Source organism: Bubalus kerabau, chromosome 2 (genome assembly GCF_029407905.1).
Source record: "Bubalus kerabau isolate K-KA32 ecotype Philippines breed swamp buffalo chromosome 2, PCC_UOA_SB_1v2, whole genome shotgun sequence".
Taxonomy (NCBI): Eukaryota; Metazoa; Chordata; class Mammalia; order Artiodactyla; family Bovidae; genus Bubalus; species Bubalus kerabau.
In genome coordinates this window covers 129,217,436-129,228,885 of record NC_073625.1, presented here as the reverse complement: position 1 = coordinate 129,228,885, position 11,450 = coordinate 129,217,436, and positions in this window count along the sequence as shown.

The window sequence follows — 11,450 nt, the reverse complement described above, 5'->3', positions numbered from 1 at the left end:
CCAGGGATCGAACCCGCATCTCGTGCTTGCAGGCAGGTTCTTTACTGCTGAGCCACTGGGGAAGCCTGTTTATTGTACAGTACACATGTGTATTATGTAACAAATGGGCTTCCCCATATATATGTGTGTGTGTATATATATAAAATGGACTTGGAAAGATCCATAAATTCATTATAGTGGTATTGCCTCAGAAGAACCATCAGTTTTATCTGTAGTTTTATTTCTCTGAAAATATTACTTGAAGCACATCCAGTAAAACATTATAAATTATTAGTACTGATTAGTGGGAACACATTACATTATTTTCTAATTTTTTAGTTTTAACATTTCTTTAAAAATTCCCTCTCTGTTCTATTTTTCTTTTTCTGGAACACCTGTTAGAAGGAGATTGGAACTTTAGACTTTATTTTCCACATCTCTTAAATTAATTCATACTTTCCTCTTCTTGTGCTGCATTCCAGAAGAATCCTTCAGCTCAATTTTCCAACTCAGTAATTCTTACAAACTGTCATTACTTTGTTATCAGCTCATCAGCTTAATTTTTAAATTTCCTTTATGGTATTTCTTATTTTCAAGCGTTCTCATTGGTTCTTTTTCGGCACAGCCTGCTTCTTGTTTCTTGGATGCCAGACCCTCACTTACCAGTCTGAGCATTTGGATTATGTTTAGGTCTTGCTGAGAATAAACTTTGCTTCTGACTGCTCCTTTTTGTTGTCTGCTCCACTTTTTCATGGTGTTAGCCTTACGCAAGAGTGTGCTGACTGTTGACTCTGCTCATCACTGGAGCTGAGTGGTGCTCTCTAGTATCTGCTTCTGCTACTTGCTCAGGAAAACAGCAGGATGGGGGTGAGTGGGGAAGGAGAGGGTGGGCAGGTGGGAGCAGGGGGGTGGCCCTGGCTGGTCTTGTGGCATGGATGCTCCAGTTTCTGGTGTGTACCGCAGCCTGCCTTATCTCTCTGAAGATAAGGCAGGGTGTCTTATCTAGGCAGGTTGTGGCTTGTTCCAGCCCACAACCACCCTGTTGGGGAGGGAGATGTCCCGGTCGCTTCTGACTGGCTGGTGTCTGAGTGAGTGTGGGCAGGGGTTGGTTTTTGGAGACCAAACACTGCTCCCCTTGGCGGTTCTCTGTTTGGGTTGCCTTGGTCCCCCTCCAGCTCCCGGGCACGCCTTCCTCTGGGCCTGGTGCTGTCCCGTCCACATTTTGGATTGTGTTATTGTGTTTTCTTAAACCCAATACCCATCAGCACTTCACCAGCATTTCATCTTTAGAAGTTCTTTATGGTTGCTAATCCATCAAGGGACCTCTTCATAATTTTGAGTTGCAGATTTAAAAATTATCTTTTTTTTTTTTTTCATTTGTTAGTGATCTTTCTTATTTATAGGCTACCATCTGTGAATCTCGAGCTTGGAGAAAGAGCTTAGGGCTAGCCACATAGATTTGGAAGTCATTTGAATAAAATAAAACCTGAAGCACGGAAGGGTAAAAGAAAGTCAGAGAGAGCCTGTGCACGGAGAGAGGAAAAGGAAACCAAGGATGGAAATTAGGAAATTACCCGTGCTTAACAGGTTGGGATAAAACAAGGAGCCAGTGGGCTGGAATGGTGGGAGAAGCAACAGGAGACTTGCGGAAAAGTGGGAGAGAGAGGAACAGCACGCACAGAGACATCAGAAAAGGCCAGGAGGGCAACACTGAGGTTGCTGGGAGCCCTTGGGAGTTGCCTCACCTGAGCACTGGGTTCAAAGCCAAACAGTGAAGAGTTAAGCGCCGGGTGATGAGAAGAAAGCTGAGGCAGGCATTGTCCTGCTATGACCTGGTGTAGAAGTGGAGGGGGCCGTGGAGGCAAAACGCCAGCCAGGATGGGGTTCTGGGAGACCCTGGCTAAATCCCGTCCATTTATTTGAGGCTTCCTGACACCCACATGTAAGGAATTTTTCCTTGATATAGGAAGCAGATAGAATTAACAGCTTTGATTATTATTTCTGTTTGTAATATGTACAGCAAGAGGTATTTTAGAAACACTTGTAATTCCCCGTTATAAATCCATCTTTGTTAAGAAACCTTCTTAACTTTCTTTTCATGAATTTTTTTCCATTTTTCATTTCCATTTCATGATTTTTTTCCATGTCATTGATGCAAGGCATATACCATTAGGTGTCATATTTTTTACACAGGGGAAAATAATAAAAGGTGCAGTCACAGCTTCTGCCCTTGAAACAGGTCATGGCCATGCTCCTCAGAAAAGCCTCCTCTCTGTTTACTCTGTTTACACCAGGAGAGCCACCCCAGCTCTCAGATCCATAACTGCCTAGACCAGCGAAGAATTTGGATCTTTGGCAAAGGGCCAAATCAGTGGGGTAAATATCTGTGAGTTGCTTGGCACCAGAGAGGAAATATGATGTAGGTTAATGCTGTGAATGGACTCTGATTAGTTGAGACCTGAGGCTTCCATCATGAGGTGGAAAAGACAGGGCTGGGTCCAAGGACAGACTCCTCATGTATAGGCATTGGGCAAGAGGCAAAGCCACCTTCTTCTTTTGCACTTAATGAAGCCATGATGCATGGAGGAATGGCATCTAAAACAGAAACTTTTTAGCATCTGAGCAAGAAATGCTGACCATGAAAACCATGAAAGTGAAAATATTAGTCACTCTGTCATGTCTGACTCTTTGTGACCCCATGGACTGTAGACTGCCAGGCTCCTCTGTCCATGGAATTCTCCAGGCAAGAACACTGGAGTGGGTAGCCATTTCCTTCTCCAGGGAATCTTCCAGACCCAGGGATCCAATCCAGGTTTCTGGCATCGCAGGCAGATTCTTTACCATCTGAGCCACCATGGAGCATGTGCAATAAAAATGCGTAAGTTGCTGATGACCCTGTGTGACCTTCCACATGTGGCACTCAACTAGTGAGGGCAAATTTAAGAGAAAACAGTACTTAGAGTGCATGTCCAGTGGCTTCAGGAGACAGATGCATGGGACCAGAAGCTGACCTGGTTGCAAGCTGGGTTGCAATCTGGTGCAACCCAGGCCACAACTCAACCCTCTCCTCGGTGAATATTCCACCCCTAATCAAAAAGACCCCCACCTATTTAAAGGGCTAAAAGTAAGATAAAATGGGGAGCAAAAATCTCTGGGATGTGCCCCTCACTCTCAAGGATGCCAGCACCCTTCTCTGCATGTTCCTCTGCTTTTGCCTTAGTAAACTGCTTCTTTGCAGCACAGGAGTGAGCCTTCTAATAAAGGAGTTGCTAAAGGGGAGGTGGAGGGTCTACCCTCCTCTCTCCTCACAGCCACCGGCCTTTCTTAGTGAGTGTGCACAGCTCTCCTCTTCTTGCTGCTCTCCGGAGGTGGAGAAGTCCCAGCACCCTGGGCACATCCAGTCTGCTCTCTCCCTGCCCATGATCACCTCCCTAAAACACCACAGGATGCCATTTTTGTGGCCTCCAAATCTTTGGTGTTTCCCCCCAACCCTCTCTCCATGCTCTGACCCTTTTTTTCCACTCTCAATCACTCCACACTTTTCGGTGGAGCCTCTGAGAAGAGCTGGGCACTGTGTCGGGTGTTGACAAGTGTAAAAATGAACTGATAGCTTGCGGCCTGGCAGTGGGGCGCTGGGGTCTCCTTGGAGCACATGGTGCAATAGTTCCAGCATCGAGACTTACTTGTTCCAGAGCCACACAGCACCTAAGGAGGGAGAGTGTACTGGATACAGATGATCCAAAAAAACGTTTTCAGGAGAAGAACTGGGGAGGGCATCCTGGACAGGGGGACCAGCACATGTGACGACCCAGAAAGACGCTGTGGTACGTTTGGTAAAGGTGGGTGGTTTTGTTGCCTAGACTCTGGAGAAGGAGGGGGTGACATGGAGGGAAAGGTGGACTGTGAAGGGCTTTGTACCAGCGCTCGGTGGAGAGGCAGCAGGCAGGTGGAGGTTATAGGGTGACCACACCTACATTCCCTGGAGCTGGCTCTGGGACCTGTGCTGGGTGTATTCTGAAGGGAACACTGTGGTGGGGGCAGGAGGACCGTTTAGGAGACTTGTACTGGCCAGACAGGTGGTGCTGAGGGACTAGGCTCTGTCAGCAGTGGGGGAGCTAGAGAGACGGTTCCCACTCTAGAAGGTGAAGGGTGGTGAGGGGCAAGGGTGTGGCTGGCATTTCTGTACAGAATTCCTGGTCAGGTGATGGGGACTGGAAACGTGAGCTGGGGAGCGGAGTCGGGGAGGTCGCTGGAGTCTCATCCTCCATCCTACTCCCAGGGCCCAAGATCCCAGCAGTGTACTTTCCAGCCCCACAGATGGGTCTCTGTCTCTAACACACCTCGTCTGGTCAAGCCTTCGCTAATGGTGTTCTTTCTGCCCGACGCGCCCTCACTGTTCACCTGTCTTCACCCAGTAAATAGTAATCATGGCTCATAACATAAACATAATTAGAATCACTTTTGAGCCCTCACCTTGAGTCCAGATAGGATGCTGACCTCTCTGTCTTTAACCTGTAAATACTCACAACAAACCTACGAGATAGGCATCGTTACTGAAGTTGTAAGATGAAGAAATTGAAGCCAAGAAGTGGTTAGGTTGTTGATAATCACAGTAAGTGGCAGAGCCAAGATTCGATTTCATGCTCTTAAAAACTAGTCCCTCATGCTAGAGAGACTCCAAGGTCCAGCTTCTGTAACACCTTCCACATGGAACTAGCCTGTACCCAGCCTCTTCTCCACCAAGTGGGATTCCCCTCTTTGGGGCTCCCTGTTGCCTCTCTGGGGCTCCCAAGCTCTGTGCTGATGACTCTGGGCTCTGACCCTAGGCACTTGTGAAATTGGGGGATGCTAGGACCAATTCCTACCAGTCCCAGGAAACTGGGGCTCAGAAAGGGCAAGTAATTTTCATACTGACACACAGTTAGAAAGTAGCAAGACTTTGATAGGAGAATGAGCAAAGACTGCTTGAATTACTGGACTGTAGTGAAATAGGCATGACATGAGCACAGATCCTGAGAAGGTCCCAACACCTTTGATCAGCCACTTCCACCCATCACAGATAACCAAACCCTTCCCAGGGTTCAGTGGTCATGCTCAAAGATTTTTGAAGAGCATCATTGCTTATGAAACCTTCTAATGATCTGATTGGGTGGGGTGTGGGGGTGAGCGTGAAGGGTCATAGGTTCAGAATGATGTTTTCCCAAGAAAAACAAGCAAGAAAGAAGAAGCCCAGACCCAGAAGGATGTGTTCAGGGTGGAGACACTGCCGGAGAGGGAGGGAACCACAGCAGCAGATAACATCCACCTTTCTTCTTTAGAGGAGGGTCAGAATTTTGGGGGCTTGCTAAGACAATGGCATCTCTTTCGTAGGCGCTTTAAAGAGCAGCCTGGGCTGCCCAGTCTCTGGAGTGGAGAGGCTTACAGCTCTGGTTCTGGGCACAGTCCGTTGCTGCTTCTCTCTGGCTCCTGCCTGATCCCCCTGGGGGTTTTAACCTCTCTCACGCCTCTACCTTTGACACAAATACTGAGCCTCAGCTCCCTTTGAGTCTGACACAAGGTGGCCCATCTCTCTGAGACTTGACTCTGGGCATTTAGGACGTATTACTTGGGTCCAACTCTCTCAGTAGTAACATGTTGCCTGGAGAGTCCAGGGTCATCCAGACAGGGCGGCACCTGGGTTTTTCTGAAGGCCTTTTCCTGCAAAAGCGGAAATGGTAGCCTCCGGTACTTTCTCAAAACCCTGACCATCATGGGGTTTATGAAGGAGAGACTCAGGAGAAGAGAAGCAGTATTCCCTAGTGTGAATACTATGTGGGTTGACAATTGACACAGGAGAGAAATGTGACACAGAAGGATGATTCTGGGTGTATGACTGTGGGAGATTTGTCTTGTCTCTACTTTTCCATATGCTCTAGATTTTCTATAATGAACAAATATTACTTTTTTAAGAAAAGAAATGATTTAAAAATGTTTATCTGAAAGCTTGCAACCAATTATAAGAATGTTAACATATATTTAAAAGATTGGAAGGAAAACGCTCTCAAAATTCTCTTTGCTTCTTTCTGGGTAGAATGTCATCCGATCCTCTAAATATGAAGTTCCTACCGCGCCCACCCCCAGTCTCCCTGCTCTCCTTGCCCTGTTTATTCTTCATGCTGTTTATTATGACCTGATGTATTTTATACTTGTTGAATTGTCTCTTTTCTGCTTTCCCCACTAGCATAGAAACAACACAGGAGCAAGTGCTCTATCAGTTCTGTTCGTCTCTGCTGCACAACGCAGACCTGGCATTAAGAAAGTCTGAGCCAGTATGTGTTTGTTGACTGAATGAATGGTCAGCCTTGTGAGCGATTTTAATTTTCTTCTTCATACATTTCTGAGATTCCTGCTGTTTTCCAATGAACTTTTATTACTTTATGAGCAGAAAAAAATGAATCAGTATTATTTTTTCCTCCATGGAAATAGCACAATGGAGTGACATCTCAATTATGATATCTGAGAGTAAGCTCCTTTTATAAGGAAGCTGGCATTCTTTTAAGTCTCAAAAACACTTGAGAAATCTGTGGGTGTGAGTCATATGTCTGCCTGGCCGGACTCCTGCTGAGCTGGGTGAGAGCACAGATGTGTAGAGAAAGCTGCTCATTGTCGGCAGGGCCCCCAAAGGTACACAGGGCCAACTGTGAGAATTTGCTCTGCAGGAGGCTAGCTGGAAGCCTGTGCTCCGTGTATCTTTCCTCATCTGCTCACCCTTGGATCTTTGGTTAGAAGGTGTAGAGACATGTTTGCCAACAGGGCTCTTGAAATTTGATCTAGTCCACCTGAATTAGATCTCCAGAATTAGATGCCTGCTCTCTCCTCGGTGGGATCCCTGCTTTCCTGAGAAGATAAACAGGGGCTGGTCTGGTTCCAGCTGTTGAAGCTTCTGGGGAGGAATGAGGCATCTTTTGTCCTCAGGCATCTGGGGCCTGTCCTCCAGGATGGGTCTGCCAGGCTCTTCCTGTTCCCTGTTCCTTCCCTTGCTGCCCTTCTTCCTCTAACTTAATTATTTGCCATGCAGTTCCCATAGCCTGTTTTCTATGCTCAGGGACACGGCTTCATCTTTTTTTTTTTTTTTTGGCTGCACTGTGCTGATTGTGGGATCTTAGTTCCCAACCAGGGATCGAACTTGGGCCCACAGCAGTGAAAGTGCTGAGTCCTAACCACTGGATGGCCAGGGAATTCTCAAGAACACGGCTTCTTTAGATGATGTTCCGTGATAACCTCAAACCACAGCTCAACTTGCCTGCCCTCTTGGAAAACCTCTCTATGCTCTTTGAAGATTTCCAGCCTCTGATGACAGCATTTCTGACCACACAATCCATCATGGAATTGCAGCATTCTCACTAGTGGGATTTCAATTTGCAATCCTCTCTGCAATCCTTTTTGCATGCCTTTCTACGATGGGCATATTCTCCTTTCTCTCTGTCTCTCCAGACTCCCAAATGTTGTGTTTATACAACCCATGCAAAGAGGTTCATTCCAGTAGAAGCAGTGGCCTCTTAGTTGGGCTAAGGGATACTTATTTCTATAGAGCTTGCTTGAGCTGTATTTCATTTCATCTACATAATGTGTCAGTTGACATCCTGGTTTATTTGCACCTCCTCTCCTCATTTTGAGAGAAGTCCCAGGCTCTGAAAATTCCTGTGGACTCTAGGGTACTGACACTCTGAGGTTCCCTTTAGCTCTGAATCCCTTCCTGCATCTTTGGTACCACTGAGATCGTTTGCATCCCACCAACTCAGATATGTGCCTTGACTTTGTTTTCCCCTAGAATCAATTACACAAAACATTTATTTGATATATATTTATTTATTTGGCTGCACCAGATCTTATTTGCAGCACAGGATCTTCAATCTTCCTTGCAGTGTGTGGATCTTTTAGTTATGGCAAGTGGGATCTAGCTCCTTGAGCAGGAATCAAACCCAGGTCCCCTGCATTGGGAACGTGGAGTCTTAACCACTGGGCCACCAGGGAAGTCCCCAAAATATTTATTTGAGAAGCTGACTTTATTGAAAACGGTAGATTAAAAATATTTTTATTCCTAACTCACCTCAAAAATTGCTGTACAATCACAACTTTGATCCCTGTTTGGCTAACATCTGTTGAAGAAGATAAATCTAGATTTTTAACAACTTCTGCCATTAATTCTGAAAAGGCTGGATTTTTTACATCGCAGGACAAATGGTTTTAGCATTAGTTATTAGATATCCCTGCCCACCACCAGTTTTAAGAACTGCAAAATCTTGGTAACCTACCTCTCCCTCTGTGTTCCCATCATCTTTCACATTTCTTTAGCTGCCTTACTGATGGAAAAACCATCCAGCATAAACAACCATCATAAAAAAAAAAACATCCCTGTAGCTGGAACTCCTCACAGATCCCTCCCTCCCCAGGCTCAGCCTCCACTAAGTGCCTGGGTCCCCCTTCTCCTCTCCAGAATCTGCTGCCAGTTACTCCAGCCCTGCCCCCTTTCCCCTCAGAGCAGAAGGGAATAGAGTCACTTTTGTTTTTAAACAAGTTCTCCAGCCTCCTATAATTAACACAGAACACAAAAACAAAAAGAACAGAAGAATGAAGGCATCTGAAATCCTCACAATATACAAATGTGGAGGAGAGCCACTATTGCCATCTCTCTCTCTCTCTCACATTCAGCTCTCCAGCCTCAGGCACAAATGCACACAGGATTTCCCACCCAAGAGACAACTTCATGCCTACTTCTATCCACAGCTTTAAATGGATCTGCAATGGATTGATTATGACCTTGGATCACGACAAACTCTCGTGTTGATCCATGATTGGCCTTTCACTTTATTTACCTATTGATACACTCATGAACCTGCTGTTAGTTTTAAGATTTATTCTGTTGCCTTCTTTGTTCTCCACCCTTGAGAGGTTTATCTTCTTGAGTATTGTGTTTATTATTACCAAACATCAAAAAGTAGCTGTATCCCAAATTTTGAGAAAAGTCAAGGAGAGACAATCTACTTTTTAAGAAGAACAGCAAGAAAGGGAGACGTTCCTATCAGATATCAGTGATGTAATGGGGCTGGGAAGACTGGGTTAGCCATCCAATTCACGTTCATCTCCCACCTTCCAATCCCTTAGCCCTCCTGGATTCTAGAAGCAACTAGAGAAGAAGTCCTGGAGTCCCCACAGAGAGGCCTGGAAACCATACTCACACAGTAGGCTAGACAGTGAGGCTGATAGACTGACAGCATTAAAAAGCCATCCCGGTAGCTGGCAGGTTTATCTGGGGACAAGGAACATGGCTTCCAAGATAGGAAGATACACTGTGGATCCCAAGACCCTGCAGTGTCACTCACCCTTACACGGCTTTATAGGGACAAGGCAAAGCACAGCTGGGGACAGAAGGACAGTCTTTAGATTAGATGACTTCATCCTGCAGCACGGCCTCTGCTCTGAACTGCTCAAGCTCCTCACTGTCCTCGCCTAGGGGGCACGCCTGGTCCTCAGCACCTGGGGCCCTTTTCCAGGGGGAGCAGCAATGGTGCCAGAGGCTGCAGAGGCCATAGACAGTGGCCAGTATGACAACCCCCAAGCCCAGGAGCCAGCAGAAGAAGGTGGTGACAAAGGAGAGATCCACAGGGCTGTCTGCCTGCCAGGGCTGCAAGGAGAGTGGGGCGTGCAGCATCAAGGTCACCACTAGCAGCCAGGAGCCAAACATCAGCATCAGCCAGGCCTTGAGCACCCAGAATGGGGGCTGGTCAGGGGCCTAGACCTTGATGGTGAGCACCAGGGCCAGCAGGAAGGAAGGCAGCATCAGCATGGTGTGCACTCGGAACTCCAGGGCGTTCCTGTTCTCAGTGAGGGCCACCATTTCCAGCACTATCACAACAAGAGCCAAGGCTGTGGCCGCCCACTCCAGCTTCATGCTCTGCTGTGCCAGCCACGTCTGGCTCGTGAGATCCACCAGGGCACTGAGCAGGAAGAACGCAAGGATGGTGGCATATTGCCACGCACTGTGATGCTGGAAAGGCCTCCGAGGGTCCTCCCAGTCTATTGGGAGAAAATGATTGGTTCCAGGTGGGAAGAAGAACTCTCCCAAGATCAGTATCATGCCGGCTCCCATCTTCACCACTGCCTCTGCATGCACTCGTTGCCCCACCTCTGGCCTTGCTTGTCCTTTGTGGGGAGTGGGAGGAAGAGGAGCTTCTGCCCCCGTGAGAGGGCCCGGGACACCATCACTGCACAGCAGAGGCCAGTGGAATAGATAAGCAGGGCCGGAGTCAGGTGACCCAAGAGAGTGCCCATGCCTCGGCCAGCAGGCTGCTGGAGGGCCAGGGCTTGTGAGTGACTCTCCCCATCTCTTAACTCTCAAAAGAGGCCCTGTGGCCCCACCTCTGTTGCCCACACAGGGGGAAGGCACAGGCCCCATGTGGGCCCAAGTCATCTTCAGGTAACTGAGCGCTGGCCGGGCTCCTCCCTGATGGCCGGGTTCTAGAACAGGGTGTTACTGTTACAGCAGACAGAAATCTGCTCCCTTCCTCAGCCCAGAGCTTGCATCCCACTGTTAGAAGAATGCATGTGAAGTACTTGGCACCTTGGCAGTACAAGAGATGGCACTTATTATCATTTATTACTACATCAACTGGGATGCCCTGGGTTTCACCAGCCAGTGAATATAAACCCAGGCTCACCACCGTTGATGGCCAAGTTCCCCAGCCTCACCTGAACCCCTGTGTCCTGCCCTTCCCCAGGCCTTTCTGAGGCTATGAGGGAAGGGCTGTGGCTCAGGTTCTGACTGTTGCTTTCTGCTGCGCCTGCACTGGTGGTGTTTCTGAGCTTTGATGCTACTGCTGCAGGCCCTGACTGGGCTGCCCTGACAAGACACAGTGGTGGTGATGGAGCCACTGACACTTGGTTCCTCCTGCCCTGAGAGGCCAGGACCACGTCTGCCTCTTGTCCTGGTCACCAGGTCTTGGCTCTGCCTTCTTCCTCCTTCTCTGGACAAACCCCTTACCCCTACTCTGCGCAGGGCCCTGCCTGGAGCGGGCACTGTCTTTGGGTTCTTGACATGTAGCAAAGGATACATAAAAGTGTTTAAAACCTCACAATGGAGGTCTTAAATGGAGTGGAGAGGACAACACCAAGGCCAGTAGAGACAGGGGCAGACAGACTTCCACGTGGGGGAATCGGGCAGGAGGTGGCAGTTGAATCTGGTCTTGAAGGTTTAGGCATTGGAAGTGGAGGGCCCTGTGGTAAGAGATCACAAGAGGAAACTCTAGACTCAGGGACTGAAGCAGGAGGATGGGGGCGAGGCAGAAGGGAAGAAGAAGCAGGTCTGGGCAGCCAAGTAATGGGATAGGGAGTGGGGGACTTAACTGTTGGACCACCCATTTCTATTGGACCAAGAGCCCCAGAGCTTGGGGCTGAGAGATGACCTGGGCAGGGGCTGTATCAAGTGAGAAATG